The sequence below is a fragment of the Tympanuchus pallidicinctus genome, unplaced genomic scaffold (genome assembly GCF_026119805.1).
Source record: "Tympanuchus pallidicinctus isolate F22 unplaced genomic scaffold, pur_lepc_1.0 scaffold32, whole genome shotgun sequence".
Taxonomy (NCBI): Eukaryota; Metazoa; Chordata; class Aves; order Galliformes; family Phasianidae; genus Tympanuchus; species Tympanuchus pallidicinctus.
Window position 1 is genome coordinate 1,362,173 of NW_026294750.1, and position 20,774 is coordinate 1,382,946.

Sequence of the window (20,774 nt, forward strand, 5' to 3'; positions counted from 1 at the left end):
CTTCCAAAGAGTCATGGCAATGTCCTCTGCCCCTGGATACGTACATCTCACATCAGGAAACTCACTGTAATACAGTTACCAGATGGCTGAATCAGCATGAAGGAGAGAAAGTCAAACTGAATGCGCAGAGAAAAATGGGTCACCTCCCATCAGTGAGCATCATGGCTCACTGTCAGCTGAAAATATGGTTTGGGGCACAGGCAGTGACTACAGCCAGATGCCATTTTTAAACACTGGCTCACTGTATGTTGCTAATAAATAGAAAGTTATTTGATTTTGAACTTCAAACTCAGTGGTTTTGGAAATAAGGTGAAAACCTGCCTACTTTGTACAAGCTCCCTTTTGCTAAGCATCCCTAAGGCTACAGTTTGATAGCCTGAATGAGAGAATTCAGAGCAGCAGAGGGACATGTTCTGTTGCATCCTTAGTTTATGGAAGTACGGAGCTGCTCTTCTTTTGCACATGGTATCACTGCTCTGGTACATGTAATCAATGAGTTTTTGGAACAAAGTTTGTTTGTAACAGCAGCACAGCTGCTTTCCACTCCATCTCATTCCCTGTCAGTAGGCTCATTCCTTTCATGACGGAATGCACTTGTTGTTTTGAGCACCAGCAAACAGGAAATTAGAGAAAGTGAATTGGACAAATTGCAGACGCTGTAATTATCTTGATCTTCGAGTTCACTGCAAACCAGCTGTCCCACCACGGTCTGGTGAGACGACACATCGTATGGCCAAACTGAAAATGAAGGACCTCAAATTAGAAAGTGCTGCATCTCTTCTAAGTTGCAATTTCAGAGTCGGATGAAGGAGCACAATTTGTCAAAGTAGGTGCAGAGATTTTGGGGGACTCCAACAGTCAGCACTTATTTGACCAGCCATTTATGAGATTTATATAGTGTTCTATTATGAAGTTGATGTTAACAGGAGGAAGAGCTCACTCATCTCATTCTGCTCCATGTTATTTGAAAAAATACAACCAAAACCACACCAACACTGGACTGAATTCTTCTCTGGCATGAATGGGCAGCACGACTTGCAGAGAATAATGCAGTCACAGAACCATGGAGCTTTTTCTCTTTTGTGACCTGTGCTCAAGAACACACTATCCTAATACATCAAGAACTGTCCTGACCCTTCTTTGTCTCAGCTGTTACCTTTCACAGTACCCTCTGTCAATGGAATACATTTTATACTTCCATTTCCTTGTTTTAATCATCTACTAGTTGATTTAGATGGGAGCTTGCATTTCTTGCATTGCAAAAGTAAGAGAAATAGTCGTTCCCCCTTTATCTTCCCCATGTTCACTGACTTAACAGTCTCTTTCTTATGCCTCTGATCATAATACAACATTAGTTGTTCTGAAGCTTTGCTGTTAAGATGGTCTGCCCATTATTACTGCATGCAGTGTCCAAGAGAAGAACATGTGAGAAAAAATAAATATCCAAAACCTAACATTTAGAAAAGGACCAGAGCTACTCTGTAGTTTGCCTTCCATGGGACATGCATGTTATCTGAAAAATGGAAAATGTATCCAGGCTGTACAGTTCTTTAAAAAAAATCTGCTTTTATTTCCTTTATTTTAAAGAGAACATGACAGATGCGTTTTAAAGATTTGCAACATAAAGTCTTAACAGTGGGAAAGATGTTATATTAATTTGGTCGTAGCCAGCACCAGTTCTAATGATGAAGCTAAACAAACTTCTTCACTCTCCATCTCCTATCTACCTGCCCATTTTTAATAATCTAGTTCCTTATTACCAAAAGCATGAGATCAGCTATTAGTTAATTACTTAATGCTAGCTCTGTTCTAAAGAGACTCCATCCATGTCTGATAACCCACCTAGAAGAAAAGTTCCCAGAATAACTTTCTGAAGTATTGGAGCCATTGGTGATTGTGAGTAATTCCACACAGAGTTCCTCTGACTGACGAAACTAAAACCCGGAACTCAAACAGGAAGATTCTGACCGCTGCGTTGTACGACATCCAGCTCTAGTTTGAAATTATTCTTGATCTCCACCCCCTCAAGATTCAGAATTTGGATTTGTCAGTTTAGACACAGAGCTAGAAGAATGTCATTTTTGTTAATGAAATTAAAACAGCCCATACGCCTAAGAAGTAAGAAAGCAAATAATCTTCTTATAAGGGGATGGAAATTGATGCAAATTCAAATTTATTGCAATTTCTGAAGAAAATAAATACTACCTTACCATGCATTAGGGCTTTTGCTTAGTACAAATTATTTGTTGCTACCTAAACAGGTTGAGCTGTATGTTCTAGAGTACAAAAGTGACTGTTGTACAGTTTCATCGGCCTGATGATTCCCTGCTGGAAATCAATGGATGACTCAAAAAAACCCCAAAAAGCAGCCAGGTGTCAGACAACAGAAGACAACGCCGTTTTTCTTTCTTTGTGACAACTGGGATGAACATTTGGAAGATACTGATCCAAATGTTTCTGAACGTAGAACTGTCACCTGGTGATCAGCTGTGCCTGTTGGTTACAGTGACCAAACAGTGTAGCCCTCATTTTAATTCATCAAGAACTTTGCCCTTTGTTGTGAACCAAAGTGCTACCAAAACCTGAAAGAGCAAGAACTAAGCTGTTTAAAAGGACACTGAGCCATGGTGCAGGAAATGCTGATTATTATGCCCAAATTGTTTTCACATACGTGTGTGCAGTGCATAATGGGTAGATGTGAGCTCATTGCTAAGCCTTGCAAGAAACTGTTGTATTTTATAGGACACATAGCAAGTAACTTCCTTTATATAGCAAACATAATAAGTAAACTTCCCTTTGGTTTTAATTTCTACATCCAAAATATTTACAGGGACTATTTAAATTTGTCTGTCAACTTCTAGGCAAAGCCCCAGACGTTTTTCTAGCTGTTGCATAAGAAACAACAACCCTCAGTATATGTGGTGCTGAGAGCTGGCACTGATTCTCCTAGGAAGTACTGCAACTGTTCTGGTTTGGGCTGGGATAGAGTTAATTCTTCATAGTGGCTGGTATGATATAATACGTCCCTTAAAGATAATGCCTTTTCACAGTATGTGCCTTATTTTTAAAAGCATCAATTAAGAGGAAAGGCAGGCAGCAATAAAAGTATATCCACAATTAACATAGGAAAATGGAAATACTGAGCTCATGTAAAATGACTGTAACTTTCTGTTGCTTTATGATAGAAAAAAGATGTGTACTATCTGTACAGAAAAAGGAGGAAAGTATTATTTAAAGTCTCTAATAGCATATTAAGCAGGAGGACATTTTAAATGATTAGCCTAATTAGTCTACATTTTAACAAGGATCAAGTAAATTATCAGTGTAGAAATGAGTAAGGCAGAAGGTTTGTACCTTCTAAGGAGCATGGCTGCCCTTTAAACTGCCATCTGAATCCAGTCTCTCCTCTTACTAAGGAGGTTAAGATCTGGCAGTGCTTCAGTTCAATAAAAAAACAAAATAATTTGGATCTTGATCCCAAATTTATCCTGTAGCTATCTGAGAAATTCTTTCCTTATTAACAGAGAAAGAAGGAAGTAACTGTAGAAACTGCTTTAAGGCAGCTGCCTAGAATTTTTCGTGGTAATGAGCTCTGTTCATAGACTTTAAAAAGTTTAATTAAATACAGATGAATGACATTTCCTACTTTCGTAAAACTGTAGATCGGCATTTTAAGAGTTCATGAAGGCATCCAGTCCTTGTCCTAATTAGCCATGGTAGTTTTAAACGGAAAAAGTAGTGCTGGGGAGGGGAGAGGGGCTCTACTGTTGATGTATCAATTATGGTATTTTCTATTATACTGAAATGATGCAGAAAGGCTTTGAAATTCATCATCCCAATGCCAGTTTCTGCAGTTATGAAAAAAATGCCTATACTAACAACAAAGTCCATTTCATGCTCTCGTATTCCACTTGACCTTCTATCTTCTCAGTTTAAGGGTTGTGGCCTGAGGCCACAGCCATGTTAGTCACCCACATGTTAACTCTGGCAACAAACCAAGTATTGAATTCTTGCAGAAACGCCGAAAAGATCGTTAAAAAGGAAAAGAAGGAAAGATTACGTGTACATCCATACTATGGTAAGGCTACCTCATGAAGTCTCATGCTGTACCTTTGTGAAATCTTCAGCACATAACTGAAATGTTCTGCAAAATTCACATCTGGTTTAACAAAATGTACATAAAAACAATTGTCTGCTTACCCACTTCTGATTGCAGTTCAGTCAAGAGAATGATTCTCTGTGGGCCAGGTGAATCTCAGTTGATACGAGAAGATGAAGGTTTAACACAATGAGACCTGCTGCTGCTCAGCTGCTTCCCAGCAGTTGTGATACAGTGCTCACATGCATTTGTATTATGGCAAACTCAGGTAAGTGATATTTGTTTTTTATTATCTAGAAAAGCGTGTGGGTGAGGAAACCCAAAAGGTGGGTTTGAGGAGCCATCGGACTGCAAGCTTGCAACCTGCATAGCACAGGATTCTGTCCCAGGAGGAAACTGAAGCTGACTTGGTCCTGTGCTGTAGTAACGACACGTCACTGCTTTGGAAAAACAATAAAAAGAAGAAAGAATAAAGAAAGCACTGAGAATTCCAACGCCATAAAAAGATAAGAAACAGAATGTATTTTGAGTGAAAATGGAAAAGTCTTGTGTTATGCAAGGCCAAAATCTCCAAAACAGGTGTGTTCCTAACAGCATGGCACTGAGCATGGATGAATTCATTGCAGCTGAGGTACTCTTAGGTTCTGATTGGAACAGTTTGTGGGTACATCTTACAGATGTTCCAGCTCAGATATTACTGCCTCAGGCCTGCACTTGTACCATTGGTTCTTGTGGTTTGGCTGAACTGGAGCAAAAGGAACAGAAAGTCACAAGGATTGTTTACAAAGAAAAATGTATGAAGGGGGAATGCAGAAACAGTTGAACAAATAAAGAGGTAATGAAGAGAAGGAGAATCAGTGAGTCATAAGTGAACATGGACCAACCTTCAAAGGAAGCGATGGATGCGTGTAGGTGGCAGAATGCTTGGATGTTACGTGGAAGGTATTTCAGTGCTGGCATTTGATTTGAAAGAACCACCACGCAGGTCTACTTTCTACTAATTTACATGAAATTACTAACTCTCCTCTAATTTGTATGAGGACATTTCAGAGCTCTGCGTGTGATTTGCGAAGGCAATTTGTGCCAGTGGAAAGGTGTACACACAGCATATGAATGAGTGCAAGGGAACTTGATCAAAATTCCAGTCTCATGTATTTTTTCTGAACACTTGCTGCACTCCTTTCGGATCTGGAAAATTGCAGACTGACATATCTCTGGATTTTTTATGTTGTGATTCTTTTTTCCTAAGATCTACGCCCTACTGGTTCTGGGAAACTTGTGACCTCTGCATTTTTAATTAGAACTTGTAACATTTTCCATAGCAACATATTTTGATGTCGCAAATACAGAACCTGTCAAATCAAACAATTTCCAAGTGCAAAGCTACGGTCTTCTGGTCAATTGAAGTCCAAGTACATAAAAACACTGAGATGCAAAGAAGACTGAAAATTATTTGTTGGTTGACTCATACCTTTGATCTTCATAATTAAAAAATCAATATGGATATAAAAGAATTACATTGCATGCTGGAGTGGTTTAGATGAAGAACTCGGTACTAATTTCATTGCAGATGAGAGCAGATAGAATCCATCTGTGTGACTGGTGTGCCAGTACTAATATGGTACAAAGGAAAGGAACTATTTCTAGGAAATAGTCGAGATATGGAAAAACTTCACTCACATGATGAACTGTGTGAGCAGGAAGTGAAGAAAAATCTGAAACAAGGCCTGAGTTCAGATTTCAAGAGACCCACAATATTAGGAGGAATAATAGAATTTGATACGATGCCTTAAGAAAAGCAGTGTAACTTAGCACTTAAATATGTATATGAAAAATAAATCACTTATTTATGATACATGCCTCGCAAGTGCCAAGTAAGACTTCTGTCAAGTTTGAAGAAGATAAACTAAGAATTTTTGTCAGTCAGATGCACTTACCCTTCCTTTTCCTGCTTTAAGCTAAGACTAATGGCCTAGGAAGGCATATTTTACTGCCATTGTTAAGACTGCAAAAGGTAATCACCTTCTGCAAGGACATCCACGTGTAACTGTTTGTCACACCAGCAGCCAAGAGACATGGATGTGATCATCAAGTTTTCTTAAATCAAATGAATGGCTGAATGCCATGAACCTTTCAGGAGGAAAAGGCAAGAGTCAGTGTGAAACACGGTAAGAACTTCTTTGTTTCTGGTAGCATTGGGTGTGTGACTGCCATCCCTTTGCTTATTGCATCTATTTCCACATTTCTGCAAAGTAAAAGAACCCAACGCACTGGAATATTAAGGTAAACGTGGTGTGTTTTAACCTTGCATTGCAGATAAGGAATTCCTGGGGTTCCTGAATCCTGCATGATTCCAGGCACCCCACCTGAGTGTGCATAACGGAAAGGGGAACAAAAATAGATTTTTCTGTTTCCTAGCAAGAATCTGATAGTTCCCCTCTACTGCCTTTGGTGTAAAAGAAAACCAGAGTTCAGCATTCTAGAAGATGTATTATAGCAGCCTGAAAGACTTATAGAGTATACAAAGAGATGACAGTACTTCCATGACGGAGATTTTCTGCTTTAGAATGAAGTGAAAAAACAACAGCAACAACAACAACAACAACAACAACAACAAAAAACCTCCTAAAATTGTTATAACAGTAATTTAAAAAAAAATTGTTTAAACTCCACAACTTGATACAAAAAGCATTGCTACGAAAGGTTTGATTTTCAAGAAATCATTTTTAAACTTACTTATAAACTTATTTAAAACAAGATAGAAGCCTCTGCTGCTATCTATGACATTCACTTCCATAGTAGGACAGCTGATTTGCAACTATTGTACGAAAGATACAGAAAGTGTCACTTAAGTGAAAAAAAAACAACAATTATTTTAAGGACAAATAGTAAAAATTGAATGTTTTGGAGCTTAGAGAAACAGAGTTTCAAGGATTTTGCCCTCCAGTGCAAACTGCTCATGCTTATGTTGTAGGAGCATCTTGACTACAAGAGTCTTAGTGGAAGAAAACTGGCATTGCATTTATAGAAATGTATTTAATTCTGTGTTTGCAGTTTTCCCAGCTTCATCCATATATGCTGGCCTCGAGGGCCCTAAAGATGTCACAATTTTAAACAGTCTTATAAATCTAGGAGGGGAAATGAGCTGTCTCTCAAACAGAGAGCCTTGGAGAATGTCTAGGGGGCTTCACCAGCGGAGCTGCTGAAAACAAAGCTATGATTCAGGGGTCTCTGACCTTTCCCAGCCCTCCTCCACCAGTGTCAGCCTGCAGCCTGCTCTTTAAAATTTTCTGCTCACCCAGGGAGCAAAATTAGAAATCTTCTCCAGGGAGAGTTTTTCTTCCATCAAGCCCCTCATCAGTCCACTGAGGCATGGAAACCAAAAAGGAAAGTCAGTTAAAAGAATGTGTGCTGCTTGGTAAGGATTTCCCACAGCAGAGTGTAAATGTCCAAACCAGCTCATCAGCAGAGTGCCAGCCTTTCCTGTAGGTCTGGGTGCTGTCTGTACTGTGGTGGTATAGAAAAGTGCCAAACGCCGTGCAGGTGATGCGTGCATCAACACAGCAGATGTGCAGGTGTGTTTGAACTGCTTAACATCAGCACTTATCAAATCTTGAAGACACACTATGACAAATAAAAGCATTCATTCAGATGTGCATGGCATTTCGTGAATGGAATCATTATTATCTTCTCCAAAAATTTTTGGTCTTATGTTTAATATAATATAATATATTGCTTCTTGGAAACAAATCCTTGTTAGTCTTGTTTGTTTTTTTTTTTTTTGGGGGGGGGTGTTCCTAATAGTGGATCACCACAGAACAGGGTGCAGTTGATAAATACCTCAAATACCTGAAAGGTGATTGCTGTAGAGCAGGGCTGGTCTCTTCTCACTGGTGACAGGACCAGGGGAAATGGCCTCAGGTTGTGCCAGGGGAGGTTTAGGTTGGATATCAGGAAGAAGTTCTTTACAGAAAGGGTTGTTAAGCACCGGAATGGGCTGCACAGGGAGGTGGTGGAGTCACCAGCCCTGGATGAGTTTAAAATCCATCTGGATGTGGTGCTCAGGGATGTGATTGAGCTGCCGTTAGAGTTAGGGTAGGATGGGCAGGTTGTGGTTGGACTTGGTGATCTTTAAGATCTTTTCCAACCTGATCAATTCTATGATTCTATGATCTCCTTCTGTAATAAATTCCAGTTTACACTGCAGCAAGTAAATGTAGCAAATATTGAACCTCCATCCAATACAAACTGCCTTAACATAAGTGGTGAATCATACCAAACATCTGCTTAGCTAAATATCTCATTTCCTACAATAATGACTAAAGCATAAGCATGGAAATGCATAAGATTAGGACACACATCATATGAACGGCTCCACAACATTATCTCACTCTCCAGAAACTCGCATTTTAGGAATTTCTTAAATCAGGAGACAGCAGCAGTCCTCTCAGGATTTCCTTTCCAGGAATGTGTTCTCCCTTGAACTCCTGCAAACTTTCCATGCCTGTGACATTCTGCAGCAAGAAGTTCAGCGCTGAGCTGTCTGTCACAAGGGAAAGTCGTCTTCTCTTTACTCTGAGACCAGCTCTGTTGCCCCCTACTTCTCATGGTGTAGAAAACACACCAGCATTACCTTTGCTATGTTTCTCATGACCCTAAACAATTCTGATCTAATTCTCTTTTCACGCCTTGTTGCCCATCTTCTAAACCCATCCCTGCAGTGTATTGGGACCTCTGCTTTCACGTCACGACAGTCCTTTCAGTACTGAACTGTGCTTTCTGAAATATGTGGCTATGATTTTGAATGATTTTGATATAACTTCAGACTGGAAAAAAAAAACCCAGAGTGACTTACTCCAAGCAAACAAGATAACAGGATAGTTTCTTCCCTGCTCTGTGGCTCTGTCTGCAATACTAAATGCTTTTACTGTTGGACAGCCTCACTATACTGCAGTCCTGTAATTCAATTACACAGAAGAGATGTAGAACATGGAAATTTGGTCAAGCAGAATGTGCTGAAGTTATCATAGTTACATCACTTATAGAACTTCATAATTAAATGGTTTAGCAAGACCAAATGCACTACTGTATACAGTCATGGTTTATACTTCTTTATAGATATGCAGTTAAAGATTACCTGTCACCAGAGTGAGTTCAGGTCATGGAGACATCACACTAAGGACAAATGAAATTTACTTGAAAGTCTCCTGGAACTAGAAGACAAAAAAACCCAACCAAGTGAAAATGAAACTTGTGCATACCTGAAAGCTCATTGGGAATTGGATTTTTTTTCCCAAGTCTTTAAGGAGCCTTATAGGATTCACTGCTGTAACAACCATTTCACTTCAGAGCCTCAGGGCTTTATGTGCTGAACAGCTGAGCCCTTCCAAGACTGCTGCATCTCTGTCTTTCTAGAGACTTAATTATTTTTAAAGCAAAAGGGTTAAGATTACAGCTGATGGTAGCACAGGAGATGCACAGAGTTTTATCCACATCGCTGTTTTAAATACGGCATCCAGGCTCTGCTCTCTCATCTTTCTAAACTTTGAATCTGGCTCTTTATGTAAAGGATCTTGAATATAAAAGACCACACTAGAACATCACCTATTATTTGGACTGGGTGGGAGGTGATATTTTCAGCAGCATCCAATTTTTATAGGACCTCTTTATGTCCAAGATTCCTTAGTACTTATTTGGTTATGTACTCGTCCTCTGGGAGTCTGTCTGAGAACTTTCTGCTGTGGTTTTGTTTGGTATTTGAATTAGCACTCAATTGCTGTTTTACGTTGTTCAGTCATGCCTTATCCTCCCCGTCCCCTGCCTCGCCCCTGATGAAATTTGGGTTTCTTTCACTGTGTTTGAAGAATTTCTTATCAGGCATTAACCCTCTGAGCCCACAGATTAACCATCCTGGCAGAAGTAAAGCCTAAAATTTGAAAGCAATCAATAAAAGTGAAACAATGACACTATCTGAAAATAAATGCTGCCGAGATGGATCAGCTTACACTGCTTTAAGGGCTATATGGGATTTGTTCTCATCTGGGAAATAATTTGCTAATGCAATATGGATTTAAAGTCCACTTCAACCTAAACCTTTCTATGATTCTATATCTAAAATACACCAATCTGTCAAAAGTTGTGCCAGGTGATCCCTTACACTGCAGCTTAATTCAGCAGAAGGAAAATGCCACTCTATACTTTGTTTGGACAGCCTGGGCTTGTACCAGGTCTGGAGGTTTGTGGCCCTGCCTGTAGCAGGGGGGCTGGAACTTGATGATCCTTGGGTTCCAACCCAAGCCATCCTATGATTCTGTGTTTATATTTCAGTTTAATAACATTTGAAGAACCAAAGGTATATTCTCATCAAAGATTTCTCTTTTCCCAAAAGCAGCATCCAAAGGAAACCATAGAATGCTGCACACCAGTTTTACTGTCCTTAACTTACTTAGTTGTCCCATGTTTTGCACTGCTTCCTGTTCTTTTAGGTATTTCAAAGGACAGTTGAGTATTGTGAAATGTGGTTGTAATTGTAAAAAAAAAAAAAGAGAGAAAGAAAAAAAGTAATCCTTCAAAATATTGTGTGAAACATATTGCCTTCAATATTTATGCAACAGATGCTGATGCTTTGCCCTAAGGTTAATGTGGACCATTTAGCATCTGTTATTGAGTCACCGTGGCAGAGATTAGAACGTTATGTTTGTATTTAGATTATCTGTTGCAAACACATCTGGGTGACCATCCTGGGATTAATTTGTTGAAGTTTGACATTTGCGCACTGTCACCTTATTCTGATCTGGTCCTCTCAGGGTCTGTTGTCAATTCCATAACTACCTCCCCCCATTCAGCTGAAGGAAGGGAAATAAGAAAATTGAAAGGTCAGACTTCTGAAGTCATCTTCGCCATGTGCTTAGCATTTACATCATCAAATTAATGGAATAACTGCAACCACAAGCACAAAAGATAAAGGACAGAAGCTCTTTTTCCTTCGCAGTACAAATCCTTCTCACACAGAAGCTCACACTGAATCTTTTCCCAGCTGTACAGGATTTACTTCCCATTCTCTTCCAAGATGCCAGAAACTCAGCCTCTAGCTAAAGCTTGCTCAGACAACTCTTTTTTGTTTCTCTTGGTGAAGCAGACGCACCACATTCTAATCACTTGCTCTTTCCACCATGAGAAATGTTCTGGGACAGAAACAGCCCCAAAAGATTGAATGTTATCACTTCTTTTCTCGTTATGCCAGTTTACACCACTGTTGTCAGTCAGTGTAAGACACATGAATAAGTACAAGCTGTGGCAAATTCCTGGAGATTGCCTTGCAGTGATCTGGAAGCCAACCTGCCTTGCCATGGAGTCCAAAGACAGTCATGCCATCCATCTCCCTGAAGAAGAACTGGACCCTGAAGTCTGAAAACTGCAATATTTTGTATAGTTCTGCCCACATACCAAATACCCTTAGCATCCAAAATCCACTTGGCAGGTGTTCGATCAGGCACTGAGTCTCATATGTATGAACCACTCCGTGCTACAATGCGAGTCTGTTCACCAGTGTGTAACCAACTTGTTAATGTGAGCAAATGAAGCATCAGAGAAGGGTAGGGAAGAGGGAAAAGAATAAGGTCAGCTCTATAAAGTAAGTAATCTGTAAGGATTAAGCAGTGCTTCTGTGTAGAGCTTCCTCCACCAAAAAAAAAGACAAGATCCGGTGCTCTCAACATAAACTACTATGAAGACTGGCTGACCTCTGTGCCTTTGGCAATTGGAGCAAAACTTCTGTGTCATGCAAAAGGTTATCAGGGTATCCCAAAAAAGACATAAAACATATGGTAAGATGCTAAATGCAATGTTATCCATGTAACATCTACAGTCATCTGGGATAGGCAAACTCAGGCCAAGGCAACAGAAGTTGAAGTTGATGTCCTAGGGTCAAGATTAAATTTAAATAAGACGCGCAGTGCTTGTTTGTTAGCTGAGAGAAACGTGATGTCACTCATTCACTCTGCAAACACTCCCACTGAGTTACACTCAGTGCTAAACTGAGAAATGTCCTTAAGAATGTCATAGGTGAGGAAATGAGCAGGAGAAACGGTACCTCCATTTTGATACCTGGGTTAATGGAAACTTATTTGAAACACTGGAAGTTATGTAATAGGGTGCAACCATTTATCAGGTGTTGCCTATTGAGAGGGAGAACTATACAGAGCCACATCTGACTGTAAAAAGCTTCCTGTAATGTTAATTTACTTTGAGATGGCACCTGGAAAGAACGTCATCTTCTGAAAGCATCTGCTGTAATGCACAGCCCAAGAAATGCACACAAACAGCTGTAATTACTAATAAAAACACGTGTTTTTGTGAGTGCTGGAAAGCCTTCAATTTAGCATCTCTATAAATGCCGGAAAGCTCTTAGAATAAACGACCAGAATTCCTCCTTCTGGCAAGAGCCCCACCTGATGGCTCTACCAAAGAAGAGCATTGGAAGACATTTTTTGCAGCTGGCGAAGGAAAATACAAGTTTAGGTGAAGAATCTGTCACAGCTTCCAGCATGAGAAAGGAAGGCAAGAGACAGCTTGTCTGAGCCTGCCTTCTTGCAGCAGGAGGGCTGTGGAAGTGTTTTTGATGTCAGACAAAACCATTCCACCATGGATAAAATGCAACAGAAATGGACGAGGAGCAGTTTTGGGAAGTGATGCTTTTTGATTGTGAAGGTGCTGTGGTGAACATTTCAGTGTCAGCTTTGTGAAATTCAAAATCTGAGTGTCTCTCCATGCTCTTCAACTTCTATAAAGGCTCCCAGCGTGGCTTACTTTCTTTAACAATCCTTAACTACTATCTGCAGGCACCAACTGTCTGTTATTATTTCTGCAGTTCAACAATACAAAGCAAAAACAGAAATACAAAAGAACAAAAGTAGCTCATGAAGTCCAAAGACATGCATAAGATTTGATGCACAACGAATTAATTTCTTCTCATTCGGTCCCCGCGAGGACGGCGGCCCCAGGGTTGTGTGGTCCTAGAGCTTTAAAGTCATTGAAATTCTAATCTTTAAAAAACACTGAAAGATGAACTTTGACTTACAAACCTTTAAATAAAAATAGCATTTTTACTAATGTGCTCTTCCCAAGTGCCTGCGTCTTCGTAGTAGGTTTCCCATCCTAATACTGTATGTTTTTGCAGCTGGCAATTGACACTGCCAGTGAGCCTTTATGTTCAATGTTATTTAATATATTCCCATCAGAAAGTTATTTTTACTTTTCAGTTTCAGTATCTTCTTGAAGTGTCCTGCATATAACGTTCATATTGTAATTTGCATTTTTTCCCATAGGATAAAAAAAAAAAAAAGATTCAAAAAACAATATTGAAAGAATTCAGACCCATTTGCTGAGAAAAAGAATTTTACAGAATGGAAAAATGCTTTATTTTACTGGAGAAAAAAAAAAAAAAAAAAAGGAAGAAATGCAACTTTTTAATTTAAGCAGCTAAACAACACCACCATAATGAAATACTGCCATTTAATTTTAGTGGTATGGCATGGAAGGATCAGATGTTCAGTTATCATCATGCATGGTTCTTTCCGTCAGGGCTGTGCTCCATCCTTACACCCCCAGCCTGTATTGCTGGTGGAAGCTGCCTCGACCCAGTTGCAGGGCATTCCACCTGGATTTGCTGAACCTCATGAGGTTCTCCTGGGCCACTGCTCACCCTGCTCAGGTCCCTCTGGGTGGCATCCCAACCACACCCCACAGCTTGGTGTCATCTGCACACTTGCTGAGGGCGCATTCAACTCCACTGTCAGCATCACTGATGAAGATATTAAAGCACGTTGCCCCCAGCACCGACCCCTGGGAGACACCACATCCCTGATCTCCATCCAGACGTGGAGCCATTGATCAGCACTCTCTGGATTCGGTCCTGCAGATAGTGCTTTGTCCATTGAACCTTCCACCCATCAGATCCATACCTTTCCAATTTGCAGAGAAGGATATTATTTACTTTCCCACCATGCTTGTAGCATGAAACTTTAATTGGCATTTTGTCCACGTTTCTCACAGTGAGATGGGTTCATCTTCTGCGTTTGAGGAGTAGATACAATTTACATGTCTGCTCAGAAGGTATCTGCCACTGCAGAATTATAGTCAGATGTCTATTTATTGTCTGCAGTAAGCTACTAAACAAGTATACTGTGCCCCTTCCCTTGGACTGAGAAAATTTTTGTTCACACACAAGCAGTATAAAAATACTGTGAACTCCTCAAAGATCTTCAACCCAACACTTTGTGTTGAAGTAGAAAAACAATCTGATGTGGCTACAGAAATAATGTTTGCATTCTGTCAGTGTTGTCTCCGCCAAATGCTGGATTATCTGTTTCACATTCATTTAAACACAGGAAGGTTATAACAGGTCAGACAGCAATCTGGGCTTTATTGGCTGGGAAAACTGACCTCATAAATCTGATTTGATACATCTGTCCTTTCAGCTGTCTGCATGTATGCCTGTGCGTTCAGTTGGCCACCTGCCTGCTCAGTGGCAGATCAGCTCCCGTGGCTTCTGCACAGAGCATTTTCCAAGTCCCTCTCTCTGCCACAGAAATAAATATATTTGAAGGAAGTTCAGAAAGGAAGACATGTTTATGGCAGCTCGTAGGTGCCCATGAGAGACAATGTACTGCTATGATGAATGGTCAGGAAACCATTGAAACTATCCTGAGCAATGCTGTTATGCCAAATATTGCTGGAAACAGATGATGCTACTCTCCTTGCCACACTTTCTGAGTACACATGCGGGTCTGTGGTTGAAATACATCATGATATCACGTTATGTCTCATATTGCAAATACTTATCAACTTCCACCTGATTGGTATCTGTCACTTGAATCCAATTAGAGACTACTATTTTTCCAAGAGACCAAGATTATAGTGGAAATGAAGGACTGGAGCTAGTGTTGCAAAACTAGAAAACAGTTATTATGATGCAACACTTCTTCCAGGTAAACATGGAACGCTGAATTTCATTTCCTAGAGTGAAATGTCTCCCTCTGTTTATCACCAAAGGCATTTGAAGTCTGTGGCTCTGCAGCACAGCGCAGGTAAGAGTTTTTGGAATGAAGTCACCAGCAACCCCTTTTTCCTGCATTGCTCTGACCATTCCATTATTTAGGACTATCAACAGAAGCGTACATCACTTGTATTCCACCAGTAAACCAATCTAAAAGAATAAGTGACATGAGACATTAATAAAAGTACGTTCTGCTCGTTGCCTTTCCCAAATGAAGACTGACAATCTATATAAGGAGGTTTCTTTATATCAAGAGGACCTGTTGTGGGTTGATGGCCTCTCACCAGCTCAGGTTGCCAATGCCCATCCAACGCGGCCTCAGGCACCGCCAGGGATGGGGCAGCAGCAGCTCTGTGCAGCAGTGCCAGGGCTTCACCACTTTATGGTGGAGAATCCCCTCCTCCCACCTAACATAAATCCCCCCTCTTTTCGTCTAAAACTGCTCCACGTCTTTTTGTGCTGGGAGCCCAAAGTGACAGCAGACAAAGGTAGGAGCAAGTGGTAAATATGGCAATTTTAGAACATTTCCCTCCTGCCTGAAATTTTCAATAGATGCAGATGGAATTTCGTGCTTGATCAACATTTCTTTTCCAAACGTCTTAATTCATTACCGGATGCATACAGCAGCAGTGAATACACACCTGAGGAGCCTGGCATCTGCACTGATTTAGGTTTGTTCCGAGAACTGATGCTTAACTTCATAGTGAGACTGAGAAGGATTAAAAAACAGATCAGCCTCCACACTATGGATAGATTCAGCAGTCCAGCTACTTACAAGCAAAAAAAAAAATGGGCTCATGCTATCGATCTAATTTTCTGCTATGTGCTCAGAGCATGAAGTGTTTGATCTGATTTTACGATGCCTCTGCTTCACTACACCCCTTCTAGTAGTGCAGCATAAGATTAGAAAGATCATGGGAACAGCAGCTGATAGAATAATCCACTCATTGATTTCTTCTCCCTGTTTACTCCCAGTGTTTTAATTGAATTTTGTGGTTCAGCGTTTCAGGCAGTGCTTTCAGAGTCAACTGGAGTACAAAGTAAAGCAATGGGAAAAATCAAATTCTTGAGTTTTGTCCAAATGGTATTGGACAAAAATAGACTCCAAGATTCTCATTGCAAATTTGACTCTGGAATGAAGGTTGTGGTTTTTGTTGGTTTTTTTTTTTTTTTTTTTTTGGGGGTGGGGGGGGTTGTTGTTGTTGTGCTTTGTTTTTTTCTTCTTTTCAGGCAGTTCTTCCCTGCAGTAAGAGCAATGAGAAAAGAAGAATACTGGGAAAGGGAAATTTTTCTTGTTCCCAGCGAGCAGGTTAAAATTTTAAGGAAACTGGAGGTTTTGGAGAATTCACTCTTGACACAGAAGTCACAGAAGAAACATTTGAGAGAGACAAGCTGCTGCCAATCACAGAAGCTTTCAGTGTCAATCAGAGTAGAGCTTGGTCTGCAGTCTCCCATCAGCGCACTTGGCAATTGCCAAATATTTACATTCTGGACACCTAAAGGCACTTCCACTTTAAGTATAATTCGAAGAGAAAGGCAGAGATTTAAGAACAAGTATTAACTGTTCATTTTCACTCGAGTGCTGGATCTTCACATGGACTTTTTCCCAACACTTAAGCTTCAGTCAAGTAAAAGCGTTCTCCATCGCCTTGAGAAAACAGTTCTTCCTGCTCTACCTGGTGAATGCCTTTCAGAATCCAGCAGCTGAGATTTACAGACATCCTCAGACTTTGGATGATAACTCCTAGTTCAGTTTCTCTCTGTGCTTCAGTGTTCTATGCAAAGTGCAGGTAAATGCTCCTTCCTGTCTAGAAGATGTGGCACAAAGACACAGCTTCATTCCAAAATGAAGGTATGTCAGCTGTGCTCTATGCTTTTCAAAACTACAAGTGGCTAAGAAACTGAAAGGCTCTGTGAGTAAACAGAAAGCACATGGGAAAGGAAAAAGGAACACACACAACTTTTCACACCGATCACAACATTAGTGCAATGAAATTGGGCCCACAAAAACAAGGTTAGAGCTGAAGAACAGGCAGGCACTCTTAATATTCCATAAGATACCCTGGACACTGTTCCCTATATTAGAAATAATAAGCATATATAAGTTTGAGATCAGCTCTTAATAAAGTAATGCTTTGATAATTCTCAAGCAGAAAATGACTTTGCCCATCTGATGGCTTGCATGTGAAATGACACAAATTTTGAAAGGTCTTACAGAATCACAAACACATCAGAATGTATCTGAATGTATTTGAATGTCCTGAGGAGAACAGTAAGAAGAGGAAAACCCAAAATACCAACCCTCCCTTCTTGCATAACAAAAAATAGTTTTCAGACACGATGCGGTTCAGCATTTCAAACGGATCACAGCATTGCAAGGACAGCAGTGCCAAGGCACACAGAAGAATGGCAGGCACTCAACGTGGATCCAAGCCTTTAGCACTCCACAACATGGATATTCTTGCAGAAGCCACGCGTGACACTACTTACAAGGCAACTACTTACAAGGCAACTACTTACAAGGCAACTACTTGCCCACCAGCACTACTGAGTGGTTTTTCAGGATGCTAGAGCGAAGAAATGAGGCAAGACCTCCGCAGTATTACCTGCACAGTTTTCTAACAGTAAGTGAAGTGGGCAGCCTGTTGGGCTCAATGATCTTTAAAGGTCCCTTCCAGCCAAACTGCTACTTTCTTTTCTGTTCTGTGCTGTGCTATTCTGTGTACTGCAGATATTTTCCAGTGTTGTTAAGTAGTATATTAAATTTTAAAAAAAGGACATGAAATACGCGTGTAGAATTTAATGAAAACTTAACAGAAGGTAAAATGAATGTGATTTTAAAGGAATTTCAGTAAGTGACTTGGTTTGGTTCCAAGCACCAGGTATCACGGGTATACTACAAGAGAGGATGCAGATGATATCCACTTCCTTGTTTGTTATTCATCCCAATTCCAGGTGTAAAATGCTGTGCAAATCTCACAGTAGTAAAATATCCACATTAGCTGTATTTCCTGTTGCTCAATAGCACATAGAATATGGGTTGGGGTTTTGTTTGGTCTTTGTTGGGCACTACAAGACTGTATTATATAAAGCTGCTGCTAGCACTACCCAAACATATTAGAAGTTTAACTAAGACAATGTGTTTCAGAAGAATTTGCTTTCTTTGGAGCTGGAATGTCCCCATAAAAAGGCATGATCTGTACCAGGCTGAGCTGTCCAATGATCTGCAAATACTGAACGCTGTGTCCCAGAGTAAACTCCGCTTTCTTCAAACCCAAATTGGTTTTATGTGTTCTGTGCATGCAACGAGCATTTTCAAATCATGTGAATGCTGCATGCTATAAGCCTGCATTTTGATTTGTATGGTTGACTTTCACAGATGGTAGTTTCTGTTTGTAGTACTGCAAGTCTGCTGGCAGTAGCATTGGGTCTCTTAGCGAGGGGAGGAGAAGGGATGTGTCTGAAAGAGTCCCTAAAAAGCAGAGCTGATAGCATTTACAAGACTTGTGCCATTATCCTGATTTGCCCAATCAGGGCATATTTTCCCTAGAGTCTCTCTCTTCCTGCCAGAGGTCTGAAAATAGTATTATTTACATAGATCAGCACAAGGCAAGAAAGTAAAGGACACAGAAAAGTGAGTTAGCTGAAAGCTTCACTTCGCTGCTAATGAAGGCTGAAGGATTTGAATTTTACAACATCTCATTTATCCAGCAATGCAGTGGTGGAAATCATGGTGGAGACAATCCTTGCATCACTGAAAGAAAGAAAAACGCTGTGCGTGAGCTTTGCAGTGCTGCTAGAGGTTGACTCCATACCTGGTTTTCCTCATAGTGAAACTGAAAAGCTGCACCTTGATTCCATTTCTGATGCAGAGAACCATGCATCTCACTGCAGAACAACTTAGCACACATAAGCACTCCCACACTGGCTCGATCCAAACGTGCTTTTGGCCTGGACCTACGTCTCCAACAGTGATCAGCAGAAAATGTGTGGAAAACAAGCGCAAGAAACGAGGCAAATGCAGAGTGATTCATTCTTTGATATACCCTCCCAGCTTGCTGCCTTTTTTAGTAGTAACGACAAGTTGTAACATTGGCAGGGAGTCCAGCTTTTTACACTTCTACCATTTCTATTGTTGTCACACAATAGAGAGCTCGGGTCCTGGAAGACAAGTACAAAATGAAATGTTTCTACATCATTGCTCTAAATGCAATCATTTGCACTTCTCTCTAGCCTTTCCTCAAAGTCTCTTTAAAATTTACCACTAAGGGCAAGAAGATATCAGATAAAGAAATAGTGAAAAGCAAGTCCATCCTTTGAGGTCTTCTGGTGTGAGGGCAAGAGCCTTCCAACAGAGCACATTCTCTAAGCTATTTTAGAACGTCCCAACAGCAAAGGCTTCTACCCTTAATAGTCAAACACAACTCATTCCAAGTTTTATGTTTAGCCTGCATTCCCGATTTCATAACAGGATTTCTCACTACAGCTTTGCATCTCCTGCAGATAGGTTGAAAGGGACTGCAGTCAGATGCAGAAACTGCAGCCATCCATAGGTAGGCACTGAAATAGTTTCTATTAGAGCATGGAAGGAAAATAGTAGAGAGGAGAGAATTGGGACCTGTTCCACAGATCACACAGAAGAGAGGAATCATCCTGTGCCACAGTCGATTCCTCTGCAGCAAGCTGAGGAACAGTGCTGCAAGTAAAAGCTTGTCGGGAAGTCAGCACATGATAACTTTGCTATCTAGTAACAGCTAATATGTCCAAACCTCCTGACAAATGTTCCTACTGCAAGCTGCCATTGGGTGAATAAGTCTTTAACCAAGTATGAGCTTCACTGACAGTGTCAGTGCCCCCCCAAGGAAAGGATGTACCTGTCAGACTCTGTGGATCCCAGAAAGATTGATGCTAGCACTGCATTTTCAGCACATATGGTTTTACATGGAAATGCTTTTAACCTGGAAGAGGGTAGATTTAGAATAGATATTAGGAAAAAATTCTGTACTGTGAGGGTGGTGAGACTCCGGAACAGGCTGCCCCCACAGGCTGCGGATGCTTCTTCCCTGGAAGCATTCAAGGCCAGGCTGGATGGGCTGTGAGCAGCGTGGGCTATGGGAGGTGTCCCTGCCTGTAGCAGAGGGGTCGGAACTACATGATCTTAATGCTTGCTTCCAACCTCACACTATGATTCTACATCCACTCAAAAACAAACCAATACGTATTTGACCAGTTCTTGAGATGTTCCTGTCCTGGAGGTGAATGTTAGCAGCACACCAGGCCACGTGCGTTCCCTGCAAAATGGCATCCATGGAGGTTTTTTTTTCATGGAGAGAGAGACCTCATATAGAAGTCCACAGCTAGTGAACTCTGTCTGACAAGTGCTTCATGGTTACCAAAGAGACTTCAGATTCCAATCCAGGCCTGCTTCAGCCAAGTGCAGGAATCAGGCTGTACTGATTTTTGCTACGTCCTGCAAAAAGCTGTGCAGCTACAAAGCAGGATATCTTACAACTTTTCAGCTCTAACAGAGGAATAGGGAATAAGCATCTGAGTGCTATCTTCAAAATTCATCTAGCATTTAAGACTGTAAAGAGCAGATATGCTCTTATTTGACCCTCC

At 40.6% G+C, this 20,774-nt stretch overlaps 1 protein-coding gene across 6 annotated transcripts in view; it reads left to right on the forward strand.

Moving 5' to 3' along the window:
* Window positions 1-20,774, forward strand: part of NGF (nerve growth factor) — a 47,485-nt gene that overhangs the window by 3,112 nt on the left and 23,599 nt on the right. The window contains exons 3-5 of one of the 6 annotated variants that reach the window (XM_052698063.1): window positions 4,017-4,078; window positions 15,120-15,186; window positions 16,386-17,779. The gene's annotated coding sequence lies outside the window, so the exon portion shown is untranslated. Of the gene's footprint in view, window positions 1-4,016; window positions 13,517-15,119; window positions 15,187-16,343; window positions 17,780-20,774 lie in introns of those variants that run through there. The other 5 variants (XR_008210109.1, XR_008210108.1, XR_008210107.1 and 2 more) reach the window with 5 other exon arrangements.